The sequence below is a fragment of the Narcine bancroftii genome, chromosome 10 (assembly GCF_036971445.1).
Source record: "Narcine bancroftii isolate sNarBan1 chromosome 10, sNarBan1.hap1, whole genome shotgun sequence".
Lineage (NCBI taxonomy): Eukaryota > Metazoa > Chordata > Chondrichthyes > Torpediniformes > Narcinidae > Narcine > Narcine bancroftii.
The window spans coordinates 101,424,403-101,445,446 of NC_091478.1; the positions used below are offsets into that span (position 1 = coordinate 101,424,403).

The window sequence follows — 21,044 nt, forward strand, 5'->3', positions numbered from 1 at the left end:
CAGCATCGAGTCCACGCTGCTGAAGATCCAGCTGCGCTGGATGGGTCACGTCTCCAGAATGGAGGACCATCGCCTTCCCAAGATCGTATTATATGGCGAGCTCTCCACTGGCCACCGTGACAGAGGTGCACCAAAGAAAAGGTACAAGGACTGCCTAAAGAAATCTCTTGGTGCCTGCCACATTGACCACCGCCAGTGGGCTGATAACGCCTCAAACCGTGCATCTTGGCGCCTCACAGTTTGGCGGGCAGCAGCCTCCTTTGAAGAAGACCGCAGAGCCCACCTCACTGACAAAAGGCAAAGGAGGAAAAACCCAACACCCAACCCCAACCAACCAATTTTCCCTTGCAACCGCTGCAATCGTGTCTGCCTGTCCCGCATCGGACTGGTCAGCCACAAACGAGCCTGCAGCTGACGTGGACTTTTTACCCCCTCCATAAATCTTCGTCCGCGAAGCCAAGCCAAAGAAAGAAAAAAAATAAAATTTTCAACAAATAAAAAGAATGCTTGCAAAATATTTAAAATGAACATCAAAGGCAGTTACAATTAGAAATGTTCTGTCTACAGAAGGGGATGAAAACACCAGAAGCAGAATTTATTGTCTTGAACAAGTCATGTAATTCGGTGGTTTGGCGGCAGCGTCAAAGTGCGAACATTCATATTGTACTTTAGTATATCTCAAAAAAAGTTCACAAAAAAATAAGGCAGTGTCTTTGGTTCATGGGGAAGAAGCCGTCCTTGTGCCGCTGAGTGCTCTTCTTTAAGCTCCTGTACCTTTTCCCCAATGGTAGCAGAATGAAGAAGGCAGGGCTTGGGGAGCGGAGGTATTTGAGGATAGAGGCTACTTTTTTTTTTAAAGACACTGCCTCATATAGATGTCCTTGATGGAGTGAAGTCTGGTGTCTGTGATGTTGCAGGGCAAGTTAACAACCTTCTTGAAATTGTTCTTGTCCAGAAAGTTGGCGCCTCCATACCAGGCAATGATTCAACCAGCCAGACTGCTCTCCACGGTATACCTGTAGAAGTTTGCAAGAGTCTTCAGCGACGTACTGAGTCTCCTCAGACTCCTCACAAAGTATCGCCGCTGGTGAGCTTTCTCTGTAATTGCATCAAGGTGGAAGCTCTAGGACAGATCCTTGGAGATGTTGACACCCAGGAATTTGAAGTTCTTGACGCTCTCCGCTTCCAAGATCTCGATGAGGGACTGAGTTGTGTTCCCCTGACATCCTTCTGAAGTCCACAATGTTTTGCTGACATTGAGCGTAAGGTCAACCATTCAACGAGTTGATCAATCTCCTTCCTGTACGCTTCCTCATTGCCGTTTTGATTCTTCTGACAACTGTGATGTCATCAGCAAACTCGTAGATGGCATTGGAATTGTGTCTGGCTACACAATCGTGGGTGTATAATGAGTAGAGTGGTGGGCTAAGCACACATCATTGGGGTGCGCCTGTGTTGATAATCAGTGAGGAAGAGACGTTGTTTCCAATTCGTACTGATTGGCATTCCAGCACATTCAATTATGAATGATGAGAGAGAGATGAGCTTAGTGGTGACTTAATTAAGTTTTTATAAGTTACCAAGGATTTTGAAACAGTTTGAGACATAGAGAATGGAGTAAAGCATAATTCGCATTTACTATTGTGGGAAAAAAGACCAAAAAATCTAGTAGGAATTTTAAAGAAAATTCTTCATTCAGAGATATGGTGGTATTTGCTACCCAAAGGAGTATGGAAACAGACATTATATGGGGAATTAGCAGACTAGCTACCCTGGACCACAACACCTCTTCATTCGTCAGGAAGGCACAGGAGTGCTTAGACTTCCTAAGGAGGTTGAGGAGGGCAAGGCTACCAGCCCCCATGTTGGCAATATTTTACAGGATCTTAATTGAAAGTGTTCTGTCTGATCATTGTGTGGTTCTGTAGCTATAAAGCATGACTGGAAGTCAATATAGAGGATTCTTAGAACAGCTGAGAAGATCACTTTGGTCTCACTGCCCTCTATTCACACAATTCATTGGGAGTGTTTCTAAAATAGGGCTCGAAGATTTATTTGTCACTCAGAATGTTGATTAAAAATTAAGATAAAAATCAAGATTCAATTTATTGTTATGTAATAAAGATGATACAATGTTGCATGAAATTGGTTTTAGTCTTTTAGTCACAATCAGTAGCCCTTCATCGCCCCCGTTACCCTCTCACATCACAGTTCCAATACCTGGTGCCCCTTCAGCCAGTCTTAAGCCAGTTTCCAGCAGTCCATATCCCCAACCACAGTCACCAGCTGCCCACAGCCTGCATGGGTTCCTCACCTCAAGTCGTCAATAGCCTGTGTTCTTCAGCCTCAGAACTCCTCACTGGTCCGTCACCATCCTGTGGGTCATATCTTACATTTCTCCTCCTCAAATGGGTGGGAGTGTTTTCTCTGTTTTTTCTGGTGCCCTGCACCAGTCCTAAGCTGCTGCCAGTCATAGGCTGCACCATCTTGGGTGCAGACCTCACGGTCACAGGATTTTTTTTAAACCAAGCCATTGTTGGCTCCAATTACAGGCCATTTAAAGCTTGCACGGAGCTGATGGGAGTCGGACTGGGCAGTTGGACCCTGTGGGAATGCTGCGATTCCACTTCCCGCTCTTTGAGTCCGCGGCAGGGCTGCTGTTACAGCTGCTCCGGCAGTGCCACCATTTTCCTACTACCTTCAGGAAGGAGGTTTAGGAACATCAAAATCAAGGCTGCAGCTGGGAAGTAGCTTTTTCCCGCATGCTGTGAGATTGATGAACAATATACTGTAACCTTAGGTCACTTATAAAATGAAACAAACAAATTACTCCTAAATATTTATACATATTTTATATTGTATTTTTTATGTATCTATTCTATTTTTAGGTGCTATGTATGATGTGTGCACATAGTGGTCTGGTGAAAAAAACATTTTGTCTGGTTGTGTATGTATAGGCAGGTGATAACGAATTGAACTTGAACGACATGAGGAGGATCAAATAGAGGACCTTGGGCCAAGGGGCCTGTTTCTGCAACTTGTGTAATCCTCTGTAAAATTTTGTAGGGCTCTGAATAAAGAGCAGGGGAGTTGAATTGGAAGGCACATTGAGGATTGTAATTTGCCAGATAGCCTTCTGTCCCATAAAACTTTTATTTGGTTAATTTGGTGAATTGGATATGAACTTCAGTTTATACAATAAATTGTAACAAAATTGATATTGACAATAAATAATACTTATGCATTCAGAAACTTTTCCATACTTTCACTCATTCATGCTTTTGCCCTTTGAGCTTTGTCACTGATTACATCACCAGAAATCATCCCATTAGCCGGAACTTTGAATGGAATACCTACATTTTTGAAAGTCAATTTCTGACAGCAAAATGTATGGCTCATGTTCCAGGGGTGGGCAATCTTTTAATTTTTAATGTAGCATGGTTACAGACCATTTTGGCCCACGTGTACATACCAGGGGTGTAGGTTCATTGGGCTAAAATGGCCTGTTGCTGTGCTGATTGGCTAAATAAAAATTAAAAGGTTGCCTACCCCTGGATGGGAGTGAAGACCATAACAAGCCACATACATTGTACATGCAGTTTGCATATGCACTGAAATTCTTGCTGCAGCTGAACTTAACAAAAAAAACAACTGAAAAATGGCTACAATTGTATCCTTCATTGAATTAAAAGAGACAAAAAATACAAAAAAAAGTGGATTATAAATATTCAGTTTCTCTTGTGTGGAAAAAATGTATTTTTTTTTGGTGGAAGACGATAGAAACTGATTTTCTTCAAGGTTAATTTTTGGGCCACCGTCCATGTTTAAGGCAGAGATTGATAGATTCTTAATTAGCCAGGACATCAAAGATTATGAGGAGAAGGCCGGGCACTGGGGTTAGTGGGGGGCGGGGGGGGAGAAAAGGGGTCAGTTTATGACTAAATAGCGCAGCAGACTCGATTGGCTGAATAGCCTATTCCTGCTCGTATTTCTATGGCCTTAGAAAATTTCAATCCCTAGTTATGCTATTCCTGAATTGAGGCTCCTCAGTATAATTTTTCCTGGTGTGGCTTTTCACCAGGAAGACCTGATTTTCAAGCCCAATTGAGCACCATGGGGCAGCACGGTTATTCTACCAGTTAGTGCAATGCTGTTACTGGGACTGGTGTTCGAATTCCATGCTGTCTGTAACGAGTTTGTATGTTCTCCCCATGTCTGCGTGGGTTTTACCTGGGGGCTCTAGTTCCCTCCCACCCTTGAAAATGTACTGAGGCTTGTAGGTCAATTGGATCTAAACAGCATGCTCCGTTCTCGCTGCTGCCATCAGGAAAGAGGTCTAGGTGCCACAAGACTTGCACCACCAGGTTCAGGAACAGCTGCCATCCCTCCGCCATCAGACTCTTCAGCAACAAACTCAAATCAGGGACTCATTTAAGAACTCTTACCTTTGCACTTGATTGATTTTTTTTAAATGTTTTCTCTGTATTGCACAGCCAGTTAGTTTACATTTGTTATCTCTTTACAGTTCTTTATTTGTTTACATGTTTACCCTATGTACAGTTTTTTTAAACTACCAATAAGTGGCGTCATGTGATGTCATATACGAACTCTGACAGTAAATCTGAATCTATAATTGGGCAGCCTGAAAGAGCCTGCATGTCTAATTTTTAAAAATTGCATACACAGGCTGTGTGTGCACATATACACTATACTTGCAAATTATGCACATTTCACCATTCACAGAGACAGGAGCCTGACTGTCTCTGTATCTGCTTCTGTACAGGTTTTTGAGATCAGAAGTAGGAAATACCAATAATCCCTCACAGCAGGTCCCAGGCTGCATTTTCAATTAGTTTTAAACTTGAGTAGAAAGGAAGAGGAAGGTTCACTATGGGCACCAGGTCACACACTGTGCAGAGACAACCGTATAATTGCGATAGATATTTTTATTTGTCTGGCTCTGTAATTTCGAACTGCAGTGAGTGGACAAATCAATTGTGTCAGAGGCGTCGCAATGATCTCGTGCCCTTTATAAGCATAGTGTAGTGTAATAGCTGTAAAAATGTGATGCAGTGTTTGGCTTTTCCCGCATGCTCGTGTGTGTAAATGGCACATATAGGAGGAGGAGCTGGGTACAATTAGATTCTATTGCATTATGTGCTGTCTTTATTCTTGGAAGCAGGGAAGAACTTTGGAATGTGCTCCTGCCCTGTCGTCATATTGGTTGCTGGTTAAGTTAATTCAGTGGCAAGAGTTACATTTATGTTGTCTGTACCAGTGCAATAATGTGATTATAGCTTTGCGTAGTCTACATTACATGCTTTTCCTCTGCTTTTTGGTGGAACAGAATCAGAGAGAGGTGCAGCCCAGAAACAAGCCCTTTGGCCCACTGAGTCTGTGCTGCGTATCAACCACCCATTCACACTAATCCCATTTATCCTCATCAATGCCCTCCCCCAGATTCTACCCCTCACTGAGATAAGAGGTGTAATTTACAATTTACCTCCCAACCTGTGCCCAGTCTCATTGGGGCAACAGTTGTACTAGGTTTCTTTACATTGCTCTCAGTTTTGTATTGGGATTGGCATAGTCCCAAACTCACACATTGTCTCAGAGAATCTGGTGCCATGTTATGCAAGTTCTTCAGTTCTTAAGCCCACCTTCAGCCTCACACTGATATTGGCCTGGAGCAATCACATTGACACGATGGTCAAGAAAGTGCACCGATGCCTCCATTTCCCTGAAGATTAAGTTTGGAAATTCCCCCTTGTCCCTCAATGACTTCTACAGGTGCACCACTGAAAGCAGGCTTGCTCGATGCATCAAATCATGGTACGGGAGCTGCTCTGCTCAAGGTCAGAAGAAGCTGCAGAAGGTAGTGAATGCAGCCCAGAGAAAAAAAACACTTCCCCCCCTGGATTCCATGTACATCTCCCATTGTCTGGGAAAGGCAGCCAATGTACTGACACATTCATCACATCTACAATCTCTCTTCTCCTTCCTCCGATCAGGGAGAAGATTTAAGACTGTGTAAGGATGCAACCAAGTCTTAAACCCAATTTCTTCCCTGTACCCATCAATGAAACCAACAAAAGTGTTATTCTGCTGCCCTTAGTGCTAATTGATCTTTATTTCTATTGGAATTCTGTAAATTGTGTGGATCCAACCTGCCTCTGGAATCACCCTAACCTAAGGGATCTTCTTGAGTCCAGAAGCCTTCAATGTGCCCGAATAAGTGCTGATGTTCCTCAAGGTAGCAATGCAATACCTTCAGGCTAATTAGCTAGCAACAACCATGAAAATTTGGCCCGAAGCAGTTCAAGGGCATAGAAAAACATGGTTATACCAAGGGGTCTTTTCCTATCCATCATTGTCTTTCAGATGAAAATAAATCCTCATCAGAAAAGAGCCAAATTTCTCATAGAATCTATTCAGTGAAGGAATATATGAAATTAGTGCTACAGGGAAATGAAGAGAGAGAGGAAGTAGGCAGTCAATGCAACCCAATGAAACAAAAAGACACCAGGTAAAATAGATCATTAATTAAGTTTCTTCTTCAAACCATTAGCATTCTAAGATACAATTTAAATGATTATAAAATGTTGCCTCAGGACTAAGTGTTTGTAACATGGTGATTTCACATTTAAATGTCACAATTATATAATTTTCATGGCCTTGTAATTTTCTGTTACATGAGTAGTTTGCATGTTTGCATTCTATAATTTAACATCAGACCCATTTGTTATTTATATCATGGTTTGTTGCGATCTGCTGATTGTCTCAGTGAGGTTACATATTTCTGCCTCAAAATTACATTGTTTTTAAACCAAGCCCCACCACCAATCCAGCTGTCTCAATATACCATCATCACCTCGGATCACTAGTCCCAAATCACAGGGAAAGGAACAAAATAGGCTTCTACTATGACACTCCTGTAGCATTTAACACCATCAGCCCCTCAAAACTGATCAGCAAACTCCAAGCCCTGGGATTCAACACCCCACTGTGTAATTGGATCATGGATTTCCTCGCCTCTAGACGACAATTAGTGAGGATTGGTAAGAACTTCCCTCCACAACCTTCATCACTATTGGAGCACCAAAGGGCTGTGTTTTTAGCCCCCTGCTCTACTCTCTTTACACCTACAACTGAATCACTCAGTACAACAGTAACGCCATCTTCAAATTTGCCAACAATACCACATCTTCAAATTTGCCAACAATACCACATCTTCAAATTTGCTAACAATACCACAGTAGTGGGTTGTATAAGGGAAGGGGATGAGTCAGCGTACAGAATGGAGAATGGAAACTTGGCTGAATGGTGCACCAACAACAACCTTGCACTCAATGTCACCAAAACTAACATTGTTGACCAGGAAAGGAAAGACCAGAGGTTTACAATCCAGTGAATATTGGAGGATCAGAGGAGGAGAGGGTGAACATGTTTAAGTTTTTTGGTGTCACTATCTTGGAAGATCTTTCCTGGAGCTAATACACAAATGGCATCGTGAAGTTAGCATGTACTTAAGAGTTTGTAGAGGATTGATATGATACCAGAAACCCTGGCAAATTTCTACAATGGATTGATGGTAAATGTGCTGATTGGCTGCATCACGGTCTGGTATGGGAACACCAATAAAACTGAGTGTAAAGCCCTCCAAAATGTTGTGAACACAGCCCAGGACATCACAGGAAAAAACTCTCCCCACTATTGAGTACATCAACAGTGAACGCTACTGTTGGAGGGAAGGAGCAACCATCGAAGACCCACACCATCCAGCACACGCTCTGCTCTCGCTGCTGCCATCAGGAAAAAGGTATAGATCGAGTCCAAACTCTACACTAAGCTGAACTATACTCACACCTAGTTCCAATTTCCAGCCTTTTCCCCATAATCCCTTGATACCCTTACTAATGAGATACTTATCCATTTCCTGTTTAAGTTCTCCCATTGATCTGGGCTCCACTGCTTTGTGCGGCAGTGAGTTCCACTGATCCATGACCTTGTGACTAAAGGAGTTTTTCCTCCTCTCTGTTTCAATTGGATAACCTAATTTTAAGACTTTGACCCTTTGTCCTCAATTCACCCATCAAGGGAAACCTCTTATCCACATTCACTCTATCAAAACCTTTCAATATTCAAAATGTCTCTATGAGATCCCCCTTCATTCTCTTGTACTCCATTGAATACAACCCAAGAGCTGTCAAACATTCCTCATTTGTTAGCCCTCGCATTCCAGGAATCATCCTAATAAATCTCCTCTGCACCCTCTCCAACAACATCACATCCTTTCTAAGCTAGGAGGGCCAAAACTGTACACAGTTCTCCAAATGGGGACTCACCAGTGCTCCATAGTGTCTCATTTACTCCTTTCTACTCTTATACACTATACCTCTTGAAATGAATGCTAGCATAGCATTCGCCTTCTTCACTGCCATCCCACCTGGGCATTAACGTTTTGATTTCTTTGCACTAGGACGCCCAGATTTCTTTGCACTTCTGAGGATAGAATTTTCTCCCTATCCAGAAAGTTCTCTGGCTGTTTGTTTCCACTGGAAAAACTTAGAACCGCACTCTTCTCAACATTGTACTTTATCCATCATGTATTTGCCCAGCCTTCCAATTTGTCTATATCTTTCTGCAATTTTATGGTTTCTTCAACAGTTCTTGCTCCACCACCTATCTTGGTGTCATCCGCAAAACCATTCATTGCGCAATCTTAATCATTAACATAAATTGTAAATGGCTGCGGCCCCAAGACCAACCCCCCCATGGAACACTGCTGGCTACAGGCAAATCCTTTAATTTCAACCCCTTGCTTTCTGCCTATCAGCCAATTTTCTATCTAGTCTTATAGCATCCCTGTAATTCCATGGGCCCTCATCTTATTTAGCAGCCTAATGCGCGGCACCTTATCAAAAACCTTTTGAAAATCCACAAGACTTGCACCACCAGATTCAGGAAAAACTGACTCCTCAATGTCAAACTCAATCAGGAACTCATTTAAGGACTCTTACTTGTGCACTTTATTGATTTTCTTTTGTTCTCTCTGTATTGCACAGTCATTTTGTTTACATTCATGATCTGTTTACAGTTCTTTTATTTGTTTACACTTTGTACAGTTTAGTTTTTGCATTACCATTAAGTGGTAATTCTGCCATGCCCACAGGAATAAGGAATCTTAAGGTTGTATGTGATCTCATGTACGTACTCTGACAATAAATTGGAAATCTGAATCTTATCATTAAGAGATTTCAGGGTCTATTCTGAATGAATGGCTTTCCTTTGCTGAGAGGGAAGAACTTACAACAAGCTACCTGACTTCAGACCCGTGGAACAAAGTATGCATCATTACATCCCCCTCTTGCCTCCACTCCCACAGAGCCACCAAGGTGAGCTGTACCTCTGGAAAGGATGCAGAAGGAGAATCAGTTGGACTATCTTATTCAGCACAGACAATGGGGCTAAAGGGCCTGTTCCTTTGTTTACTATTCTATCTGCGACAAGAACCATTTATTTTGTTTTAATCTAAGATTATTTGAACGGTGAATAATCTTATGGAAAATGGATTGAGTGGTTGTGAATGAGGTGAGAGGTGACTTTTGAGAGAAAGGCTCCAAATTCACAGGATATCAAGCATAAATTTTGCTCTCAGATTGTCCCAATGTCCTTTGATACATCTTAACCATGAAAGGCTTTTAAACAGTTGTTAAATGACTTTATGGTCGGGGTCATTGATAAACGATTCAAATGGCGAATGAAAAGCATTTTTAAAATCAAATCAAAATGCTGCTAAATCTTGAAAATCAATTCAACAAATTCAAATAAAGTTAAATTTGTTAATTTGCTATTATTTTTGTAATTCAAACACATCTTTTCCCACAGGTCAATGACCCCATTCAAATGAATGAGCTTTCTATTGAATGCTTGCATATAAAGCTAAGGGACTGGATTTGAAGTGCATTCTGACCCTCTCTTCAGCACCATTGTGCTCCAGAGGAGAGCGCAATAGTTGACTGGGAGTTGCGACACATCAGCATTTGATCCCCAAGTCCCTTTGGACTTCTGCTCTCGGTCAAACATGCACCAATGGCTGAACTAAACTCATAGCTATGGGATGGCAGTTCCCTGGGCAACTAATGGCAACCAGCCTAGGCCCAACAAATAGGTGTAATTGGCATGGCTCTGTCTCCATGCCTCTGTGAGGAGTGTGTAATTTTAATTTAACAGCACAGCAACAGGCCTTTCTGGCCCTCAAGCCCTTGCTGGCCAAATACACCCAATTACCCTACCAATCCTGTGTCTTTGAAATATGGAAAGAAACTGGAGCACCCAGGGGAAACTCACACTGACATGAGGAAAACGTACAAACACCTGAAATTCAGCACTGGATTCAAATCTGAGTTGCTGGTGATGCATGTTTGAGGAGGGAAAATATGTGTATAGAATATTTTCTTTAGGAATATAGCTAAAGATCCCAGCCTATTTCTGGAGGCAAGTGTCAAACACAGGACCGTGTTGCATTTTAATTTTGTTTCAAATGGGTTTGGATTTCTATTCAGTCAAATGTAGCCAAGTGAGTCACATTTACATAAGAAAGAATGAAACAAACGAGCAGAAAGAAGTGTTGTACAATCAATGAAGTGCTTTGCAAATACGGTTGCAATTGTACAGGAATGCCAGCGTCCAAGATGCACACAACAAGTTCCCAGAGTGAACAGTCATTAGGCTGGTCTTCTACTGACCCGAGATCATAAGTTGCAAACTCTGTGGACCTAGTCTTCTGCTAGAAAACCATCCCCTAATCATGAATCATCAACAAGAAAATTTGCAGATGTTCTGATTGTAGTTATTCAAAAATGCTGGAGATGCTCAGCAAGTCGTACAGCTTTCTTTATACAACATAGACAAAGGTAAAAAAAAATAATGTTTCAGACCTGAGCCCTTCATCACATGTAGGCTCCTGAACAAAGTAGTGGGGGGAGGAGGACAGGCAAGGTAGATATATATGGGTGGCAGGGTATGAGAAATAAGCTGAGAAGTGATAGGGGAGGGGATAGCTCTCTGAATAGAGAGGGAAGGAGATGAAGAGTTGAAGGAAAGGAGACAGAGGGAGAACAGGGAGTGGTCTAGCAAAAAGTTGATGTTAATGTCGTCCAATGTGGCATTAGGTGTTGTTCCTCCAATTTTTGGGTGGTCTCAGTTTGGCAGTGCACGAGGCCATGGGCAGATAGTAGTGTGGGATTGGGGTGCAGTGAAATGGGAGAACCCCACCATTGCTGTAGACAGAGCGAAAAAGCTCAACGAAACAATCTTGTCTATGTCCAGTCTGCGATGTATAGAAGGCCACAATAGGAACAACGAATGCTATAGATGACCCCTGCAAATTCACAAATGAATTGTTGCTTCGCTTGGAAGGCCCGTTTGGGGCCCTGAATGGTGGTAAGGGAAGAGGCGTGGCCACATCTGGAGCACCTCCTGCAGTCACAGGGGTAGATACCAAGGGAGCAATTAGCGTTCTTCAATGTTGCTGTCCCAGATCCCTTTTGTTTTTTGAGGGATATGTATTGGCAGGATATGAGATATTGCTTTGGGACTCTGATACAAAAGTGGGGAGGTTATATAGGGTATTGCTGATGCAACACCTGAAGTACTGTGTCTATAGTCCCAATGGGCTCCTTATTTAAGGAAAGTTGTTAATGCTTTGCAAGTAGTTCAATGAAGTTAGAAAGGATATGAGAATAGAAGATTAAAAAGGTACCTGAGAAACAGGTTTTTGACAGAGCAGTCAGTGGGGTATATGGGTGGAAGGTTCAACATTTTAAAAAATACACCAGGACAAAAGACATCTGTTACTGTGAATTGAATTGTTTGCCACTTGTGGACTGAGATTGTGGAAACTTAAGATAACTTCAAGGAGATGGAAATGCTGAGGCAAACAGATTGGCCGTGATCTTATTAAATACTAGAGCTGGTTTTATGCTCTTAAATTGTGTGTTCACATATTTGTTTGAGTTGTGCTCCACACTGAAACTCCATTTGGACCCATGAATGTGAGCTGCTATTTCTCCAAATCACACCTCCCTTCATGTTCAAGGTTACAGTGACCTATTTCCAGTAAATACAGGGAAAAAAAGGTTTTCCTGGCTTTCGTTCAACATTATTCCATTTTCTTCTTCTAAAATTGTATTAAATTAGACCTCACTGTGTATATGCAGAATCAATTCACTCTCCTCCACTTTCTTGAAGTATTCTTTTGTAACAAGGAGTGGCTGGGGGAACTCAGCAGGTCAGAGAGCATCCGTGGGTAGAAATGGTCAGTCAACATTTTGGGTGTGAGCCCTTTATCAAGGGGGTTCTGTGCAGCTCTCACGCTACTTTTGTTTTTCTCAGATGTATCCAATTTCCTGGTGAGTTGTTGAGCACTCTGTTAATGCAATACAACCTGTCAATGGAACATGTTAAAGTTCTTCTGTTGCAGGTGTTGGCATAATCTAATACTTCAAATAGTAACACCAAAATAAACCCAGGCCCACTGAGAATTCAAGTCTGGGATTCTGTGTTAGAAACCTTGTCAGCAGTGGCTCCCTGCATTGTTGGCTTACACTCAGAGGCTGTGGGTTCAGATCCCACTCCAGAGATTTCAAGAACAAATATCTCGGCTGTAACTTCATGGTGATTCTGAGGGAGACTGCACTGCCGGAGACTGTCATTTGGATAGGATGTTAAACCATGGCCCAGTGTGCTCAGGCCTGAAACAACCACTTGTCTTTTGATACTGCATGACCTGCTGAGATTCTCCAGCACTCTTGTGAACTGCACTAGATCCCAATATCGACATATTTTCTTTTTTTTTTACCTTTAGGTTGTCGAGAAATAACTTTTTAACTGAAGAAAGGCAGGGAAGTTTTCCCAATATTTAAGTCTTTCATGCTCAATATATACATCCTATTCAAATTTCAAAAGGATTTGCTGTGCACAAATTAGCTGCCATATTTACAACCTTAAAACAGTGCAATACTCAAAATAACTCTGTTAGTCATAAAGCACCATTAGGATGCTCTAAATGGGATGAGAAAGATGAATTTATTGAAAAGATAAATGAAGGGAGATTTGATGGAGGGATTTAAAATTATGAGGGGGGTAGACAGAGTAAATGTAGGTAGGCTTTTTCCACTAAGGTATGTGAGGTACAAACAAGAGGACATGGGTTTAGGATGAAAGTGGAAAAGTTTAGGGGGAACATGAGAACTTCTTCACACAGAAAGGATGGGAATGTGGAATGAGATTTCAGCTAAAATGGTAAATTTGAACTTGAAGAAGAATTTGGACAGGTACATGGTTGGCAGAGGTATGGAGGGCTATGAACTGGGTGTTCTATGGTTCTTTGGTGTTTGTAAGAACCTGCCATTTGCACATTAGTTGCTATGTTTCCCGCACAACAACAGCGCCTGCATTACGAATGAACTCCTTTGGCTATGAAACACTTTATGATCGACAGAAGTTGCTGCAGAAATGGATGCAAGTTGTTTTTCTTTCCATCCTATTTCTGTCCTACCTTGTCTCATCACCTTGGATCCATTTCCGGAATTAAACATTAACATTAATTAAACATTATCCTGGAACGTGTTGCCAGAGGAGGCAATGGAATCAAACACATTACTGTGCATTTTGACAGACACATGTATAGGCAAAGTGAGAAGGATATGCCCCTAAAGAAGGCAAATGGGCAAACAGATCACCATGGATGCTTTGAATCAAATGATGCATTTTTCTCCTGAATTACTTTCTGATGGGAAGAGAAAGGGATAGTGCGAGAACAGTTTACCCAATGTTGGAGGACTCAGTATTCATTCCAAAAGTGCCTGAGGAAAAGATAAAGATGTTAGTTTTTAGCTTCTCCCAAAATGCCTGCTTGGGCTTGTGGTTGGCGACAAGGGAATGGACAGATTCTGCATCTCCTTTGGTTGCATGGGGCAGGGAGTGGAGGGTGGAAGAGTCAAACTGTCACCAAATAAGTGCTCCTGCAAAATGCAAATAAAAGGGAAGAGAGGCAAAAGTGTGACTGGAGGTGGCGTCACATTGGCACTGATATCATTTGTTCATGATGAGGGGAATGTGAAGACGTGTGCGGTGGCAGGTCAGTACCAGTGGAAAACCTTTTCTCTCTCAGAGCAGAGGGGGGAAAGCAGATAGATGCACAGGAGCCAGAGAGAATTCCATCCACGAAAGCAGAGGGCAATCCACATTTCAGGAAGAATCAGGGCACTAGGGAGGCCTGAGAGAAGGAGGTTTTCAAATACAACTGAGATGAAGAAAGTGAGGAAAAAAGAAATGGCATCCTTGTGGGAGGCAAGACGAGTCAAGGTAGCTGTGAGGGTCTCTTCATTTGTAAGAGGAGTGAAACATGAAAGTCTCCAGATGCTGTGATTGTAGTTAAAAGCATGCAGAAATGCTGGAGGAACTCAGCTGGTCTTACAGCATCCAGAGGAGGTAAAGATATATTACTGACGTTTCGGGCCTGAACCTTTCTTCAAGACATAAACAAAAACAGGACAGCAATAAAGATTGGAGACTGGAGAGAAAAAGTGGGAAGAATGGGAGGGAGGGATTCCAGATGAAAAAAGATGTTGATTGGTGAGGTGAGAATTAATTTTGGCTCTGTGAAAGGGAAAAGGGGAGAGAGAGAGCTGGAGGAAAGGCAACAAGGGGAAGAAGAAGGGGGCTGGGTTTAATAGAAACCAGAGAAGTCAATGTTCATAGCATCTGGTTGGAGGGTGGTCAGATGGAAGATGAGATGTTGTTTCTCCAATTAGCAGGTGTCCTCAGTGTGGCAGTGCTTGAGACCATGGACCGACATGTCAGCAAGGGAATGGGATGGTGAATTGAAATGGGTGGCCACTGGGAGATCCACGCTATTGCAGTGGACAGGGCTGACGTGCTCAACAAAGCGATCTCCCGCCCTGCACCCAGTCTCTCTGGTGTAGAGGAGACCACAACGGGAGCACCAGTTGCAGTAGATGACCCCTGCGGATTCACAGATGACACCCACTTCACTTGAAAGGACTGTTTGGGGCCCCAAATGGTGGTGGGGGAAGAGTATCTCCTGTGGTCACAGGGTTAGGTGCCAAGGGGATGATTAGTGGGGAGGGAGGAATGGGCAAGGGAGTGACGGTTCCTACAGAAGGCAGAGTGTGGAGGATAGGGGAATATGTTTCTGGTGGTGGAATCACATAGTAAAAGAAGCAAGTGACTGATCTAGTTCCTGAGGGGGCCCATAGAGAACTCCAGAAAGGGAAGGGAATGGGCACGTAAATGTGAGATCAGCGTAGAAATTAGCATGTGAGTCATGACATTTCAAATTCAGTATGGTGTAAAGAAGAGTTGGGGAGTATCAGGATCTGGGCAACTCTCGAGCAAGACTGACCACAGGAATGTGAGCAAACTAGTGCTGATATTCATGTCTTCTCATCAATCCCAAGTCACTTGTCAAACAATGAATCATTATGATAAACACATTAAAATAGAGAAGTGTGTTATAATTGTCCAGACCTTTCAAATTCAAGTTTATCATCTCACGTACCAAGATACAGCGATAGAGGTGGTTTTGTATGCAGACCAGTAGACATCCCATACATAGAACAAGTAAGACAGAGTAGAGAGAAAGAGAGAGCGATCAGTTGGCACAGAGAAAATGCAAGATAATTTAACTGGAGTTCATTCAGGAGTCTGATGACAGCAGGAAAGAAACTGTCCTTGAATCTGGTGGTACGTGATCTTGTACTTGTGAATCATTCTAATGAGAAGGGGGTGAAGAGTGTGGGCCTGAGTGGGATGAATCTTTTAATATGTTGACTGTTTTACTAACACAGCATGAGTTATAAATGGGGTCACTAGAGGAGGAGTGGGGCGGAGGGGGTGATGATGAACTGAGCAACAACCCTCTGCGGCTTGTGATCTTGAACTGAGCAGTTCCCATGTCACACCCTGGTTTCACTGGTGCACCTGGAGTTGTTCAGGGATGTAGATGACGTGTCAAATTACAGTTTTCTGAGGAAATGGTTTCTTGAACATTACATCTATATGGAGGGACCAGCACGAGCAAAACCAGGCAGAATAACCAACACCAGCACATCCCTCTTGGATGTTCAATGCTTGTTTCAAGGATGTGGGCAGTGAGCCAATGGAACACATCTCATTTATTTTTTACTGATATTTCAGACCCTGTATCCTGCTTAGCTCCTGTTTATAACTAGCATGAGGTGCTAACATTTGTCTCAGAAGAAAATCATTTCTAATTCCTTCCACACTGCCATAGTCATGGTTGACATAGCGGTTAACGCAATGCCTTTACAGCACCAGCGATCGGGAGCGGGGTTCAAATCCCATGCTATCTGTAAGGAATTTGTATATTCTCCCTGTGGTTGCGTGGGTTTTCCCCAGGGGTTCCGGTTTCCATCCACCACTCAAAATGTACCGGGGGGTGTAGGTTGATTAGGTGTAATTGGGTAGCACAGGATTGTGGAAGGAATGGCCTGTTACTGTGCCTATGTCTAAATTTTTTCAAAAAAATCAATAGAACCAGAGCAAGTGGTTCTCTCAGTAAATCTGCTAATACCACATTGCTCAGAACTGGGATGTTTGCCAAGATGGATTGAAAGTATTTTTGTGAAGTTGCCTTAAATCAGGTATTCCCAATTTCTCTCTCCTTCCTTCCAGTTTCTAGCCTATCAACCGCAGCATCTCCAAGCACCAAGAAGAGAAGTAGAATCATTGCCGTGGTAGCATGCACATTCTCTCACAAAATTCCTTTTTAACTTGGACTACTTGAAGCCAACTTACTATCATACTTCTGGATAAGGTGTTAAGGGAAAACCTATTCTACAGTGCTTTCCAAACTCAATCTCTTTCACTAAGAGGGATAAGGACAGGGGAAAACCAGCCCTTGCAGCTTCCCCTCCAAGTTACATTCCATGCTGTGTTGGAAATATATCACTCCTTGTTGCTGGATCTAAATCCTGAAACACTTCATCTACCCTGCTCTATAGCCATCAGCTAACGGAAATTCATCCTTACAAATTTCACAAATTACTACCCAAATGCTTGAGAGACAGAATAAAATTCAATCTCACTATATTTAATGTGATTGAAAAAGCAAATAAATGAACATGTTTTCAACTTGCGCCTCGACGCATGTGCAAATGACGCAGCTTTGTGCTGTGGACAATCGTGACATGGACCATTTTCCAGGAAGGAAACCCCCTGTAATGCAGGGGCATGACTATCATGTAAGAAATAAGCTCAACATGAGACAGATAGGGACAGATAAATGGTGGCCTGGACAAATGATGTGCAAATCTCAGGAAGGAATTAAAAAGATGACAACAGACTCTGGTCCATTTATGTATAACTTGTATACTCTCCTCTGGAAGCAAAAAAAGAAAATATTGGAAACACTCAGAAATTGGGCAGCATTTCTCCAGTGAAAGAAACACAGTTAACATTTAAATGTAATTTAAAGAAAAATGATCTCCTCTGGAAGCAGAAACGTTGGAATCGCATAATCAATCAGAAGAGAAATAAATGATCATTCTCTTTGCTCTGTTCAAAGATCTCCACATAAAATGGAAGTAGCCACAAATTTTATTTAAATGGAAGGGGCTTCAACCTGAAACTTTTTCTCTTTCCACAGATGCAGCCTGACCTGTGGAGTGTTTCCAGAATTTTGGGGTTTTTACTACATTTATGTAGTTCCAAGATGCTTCAAAGCAGCATGACCAAAAATAAAAATGTACAACATTAAATTAACATTATTAGGAAACCTGGCCTAAACCTTCATTGAAATAATGAAGTTTGAGAAGTGTCTCGAAGGAGGAGATAGGAAGAGGTAAAAGAAGGGAATGACTAATTAAGGTAGCTGATGTCAGAGCTGTCAATGGTTGGGCAAAGCCATCCTGACCTGCTCTGAATTTCTCCAACTTTGTTTCCATTTCAGCTTTCCTGCATTGGCTGTTTGACTCTTGTTTTCATTTCTTTGACCTTATTACAGAAACCAGCTATATTTTGAATACATTCTCCTTTTTGTGCTCTGAGTTTATTCTAAAATAATAAAGGGCTTTTTGCATTGGATTAATTTTACATTTTAATAACTTTCCATGAGATGGCCTTCATTAAATTTATCAACCACTTACAATATTTTCATGTATCCACTGCAGTAAAGCCATTTAAATAGATTAGACTCCAAGGGTACTTAGATACCTTTATCCCATTGCTTTCTCTTGTTATGTCTTACTCTCCAGTGTAGTCAAAACAGGTGAGAGAGTGTGACTTTCAGGAAAAAGAGTGGAAGTTTATAGTCTCCAGCTGATGCTGGGAGAGTGGGGTTTGCAGGCTGTTAGGAGACTCACAATCGAACTTTATAGTGTTTGCAAGGGAGTTCCCCTCAGGGCTGCAAAAGTTAGAGATCACATCAACCTGTTTAAATATATAATTTAAACACAACATGGAGTTTGAGTTTATTTAGAACAAAAATCACAACATACCCTACTGCTTTCAATCATGAGACACAGTCAGTACTCACAAGTAACTGACACACTGAGAGTTGGATGGGGAAATTTTACCATATCACGTACATATAATCTCACCCAGGAGGCTCTGAGAATTTGGATCAAAGGAGATATATAGGCTTAACAACATGTCCTTTTGCAAGATTAAATGCACCATATTATTGCTGTTACATATTGCCAATGCTACATTTGCTATATTACAAACTGTAATTAAGTATGATTTAAAATATAAAAGGTGCTTGTTTGACCTCACCTGCCTGTGCTTTTGCACTGCATCAGTCTCTATCCTTTCAATTTCTTTCAACGTATCAATATGGCCTTTCATTCCTTTGCCTGTCTACAAATTCCATTGAGGCACGGCAGCAAGGCTACCTCACCAGCACTTCCCAAACTCATAAATAGGATGGGCAAAAAGGCTTTTGACACATTGGCCTTCATCAGTTAGAGTCTTAAAGTGGGGAGGTCATATTGCTGTGGAATAAGATATACTCCACTTGAAGTATTGTGTTCAATTTTGGTCACCGTGCTGCAGGAAAGGCGTTGTCAAGCTGGAGAAGATGCAGAGATTTACGAGAATGTTGCCAGGACTCAGGCCCTGAACTACAGGGAGAGGTTGCGCAGGCTGGGGCCTTATTCCTTGAAGCCCCTAGCCAGCCCAGGAGCATGAGGAGTGATCTCATAGAGGCATACAAAATCAAGAGAGGAATAGATTGAGAGAATTCAGTCTTTTGCCCAGATTAGGGGAATCGGTGACCAGAGATCATAGGTTTAAAGTGAGGGAGAAAGCCATTTAGCAAGAACCTGTGGTAAGTGCATGGAACAGGCTGCCAGAGGAGGTGGTTGAGGCAAGTATTATTGCAGTAAGCGCAAGAAAAAATTTGGACCGATCAATAGATAGGATGAGTTTAGAGGGATATGGGTGAAGCATAGGCAGGTGAGACTGGTGTGGGTGGGACATTTTGGTTGGTGTGGGCAAGTTGGGCTGAAGGGCCTGTTTCCATGCGGTATGATTCTCTGACTATATGGAAGGTGAAGGACAGCAGGGTTAAGGGAATACCACAGCTTGCAGTTGGCCCTCCAGGATGCACACAAACCTAGTCGGAAATGTATCACAAGTCCTTATTCCCCAGCCAACAGCTCTGTGGGAGCACTTTAACAGTAGGCCTGCAGAAGTTCAAAGCGGCAATCAAACACCACTTACAAAAAGCAATAGATAATTAGGAATATCTAAATTCACTTACCCATATTGGATATGGCAGTATGGTGGTTAAGTATCGGGAGGCTTGGTTGATGAATCTGGAGATATGAGTTCAAATGACTGGGAATTTAAATTCTAATTAAATGTGTGAATTAAAAATGCTAGTATTAGTAATGATAAGTGGTGATACTACCTAATGTTGTTAAAAAAAATCAGTGAGTGACATCCTGGTCCAGTCTGTATCTAATTCTATAAGATTTTTGACATTTAATTACTCCTCAGTTCGTTGGTAAATATTATTTTTGCCTGGGTCCTCACATCATGTGATTTAAAAAAAATTAGACATATTAACTTGGCCCTACAAGTCCGTGCCACCCAATTTATACCCCTTTAACTTACACTGTGGTACATTTTTTGAAGGGTGGGAGGAAAATGGAATGCCTCCCCCCCCCCCCAGAGAAAAACCCACGCAGTAATAGGAAAAGCTACAAACTCCTTTCAGACAGTGCGGGATTTGAACTCCGGTCACTGGCGATGTAAAGGTGCTATGGTAACCACTGAGCCAAACGTGACACAATAAAATAAAATTCTAGTCTCTAATATACTGTTCTGTAAATGAATTCGGCTATGGAACGAGTTGTCAAAAGAAGTGGTATATGTGGGTACAATTGTAAAGCTTAACAGATGTTCACATGGATCCATGGATAGGGAAAATTTATGGATGTGAGCTGAAGCAGGCCAATGGGAGTGGTTTGGGTGGGCCACTTGGTCAGCATGGACGTTGGGCTGAAGGATCTGTTCCCATGCTGTAATGCTCCATGACGCTGTGTATTTTCCAGCTTTCACTTATTCACCTTAAGCACCCAATAGGAAGAGAGTTCCACATTCTTATCACTCCCTGGTTAAAGAGGTCTCTGCAAGATTCAATACCAGATTTTTTTTTAAATGCAAAAAGGTATCTGGAAAGATCTGTGGAAGTTTTCATGCCGGAGGTTGGGTTTTTGTGCAACACTGCCATGCCACCTCATTAAATTTAAGTTTAGCAATTTCATTTGTGTCATCATGGATTATAAGTGGCAATATCTAGGCTTAACCCTATCCTCCTTGAATGATGGTAAAGCTATACTGAAAGTGATCCCATTGCAGTGTTCAGGGACCAGAGGTAGCCACAAATGGAAACCATATTCCATTGCATTTCTCCAATTTCAACCTCAATGACATCCAGAAATAATGTTGTCAAAAATTCAAGACAACAAAAGGATAGATTTTATGTTGCA

The 21,044-nt window shown here is 42.0% G+C and overlaps 1 protein-coding gene across 37 annotated transcripts in view; it reads left to right on the top strand.

Annotated features, from left to right (window-relative positions):
• Window positions 1-21,044, top strand: part of LOC138745038 (transcription factor Maf-like) — a 374,863-nt gene that overhangs the window by 128,656 nt on the left and 225,163 nt on the right. For 7 of the 37 annotated variants that reach the window (XR_011345929.1, XR_011345933.1, XR_011345936.1 and 4 more), the window contains one exon: window positions 6,382-6,526. The exons of 28 other annotated variants lie outside the window; for them this stretch is intronic. The gene's annotated coding sequence lies outside the window, so the exon portion shown is untranslated. Of the gene's footprint in view, window positions 1-6,381; window positions 6,527-16,722; window positions 18,104-21,044 lie in introns of those variants that run through there. 2 more of the 37 variants (XR_011345931.1, XR_011345946.1) reach the window with 2 other exon arrangements.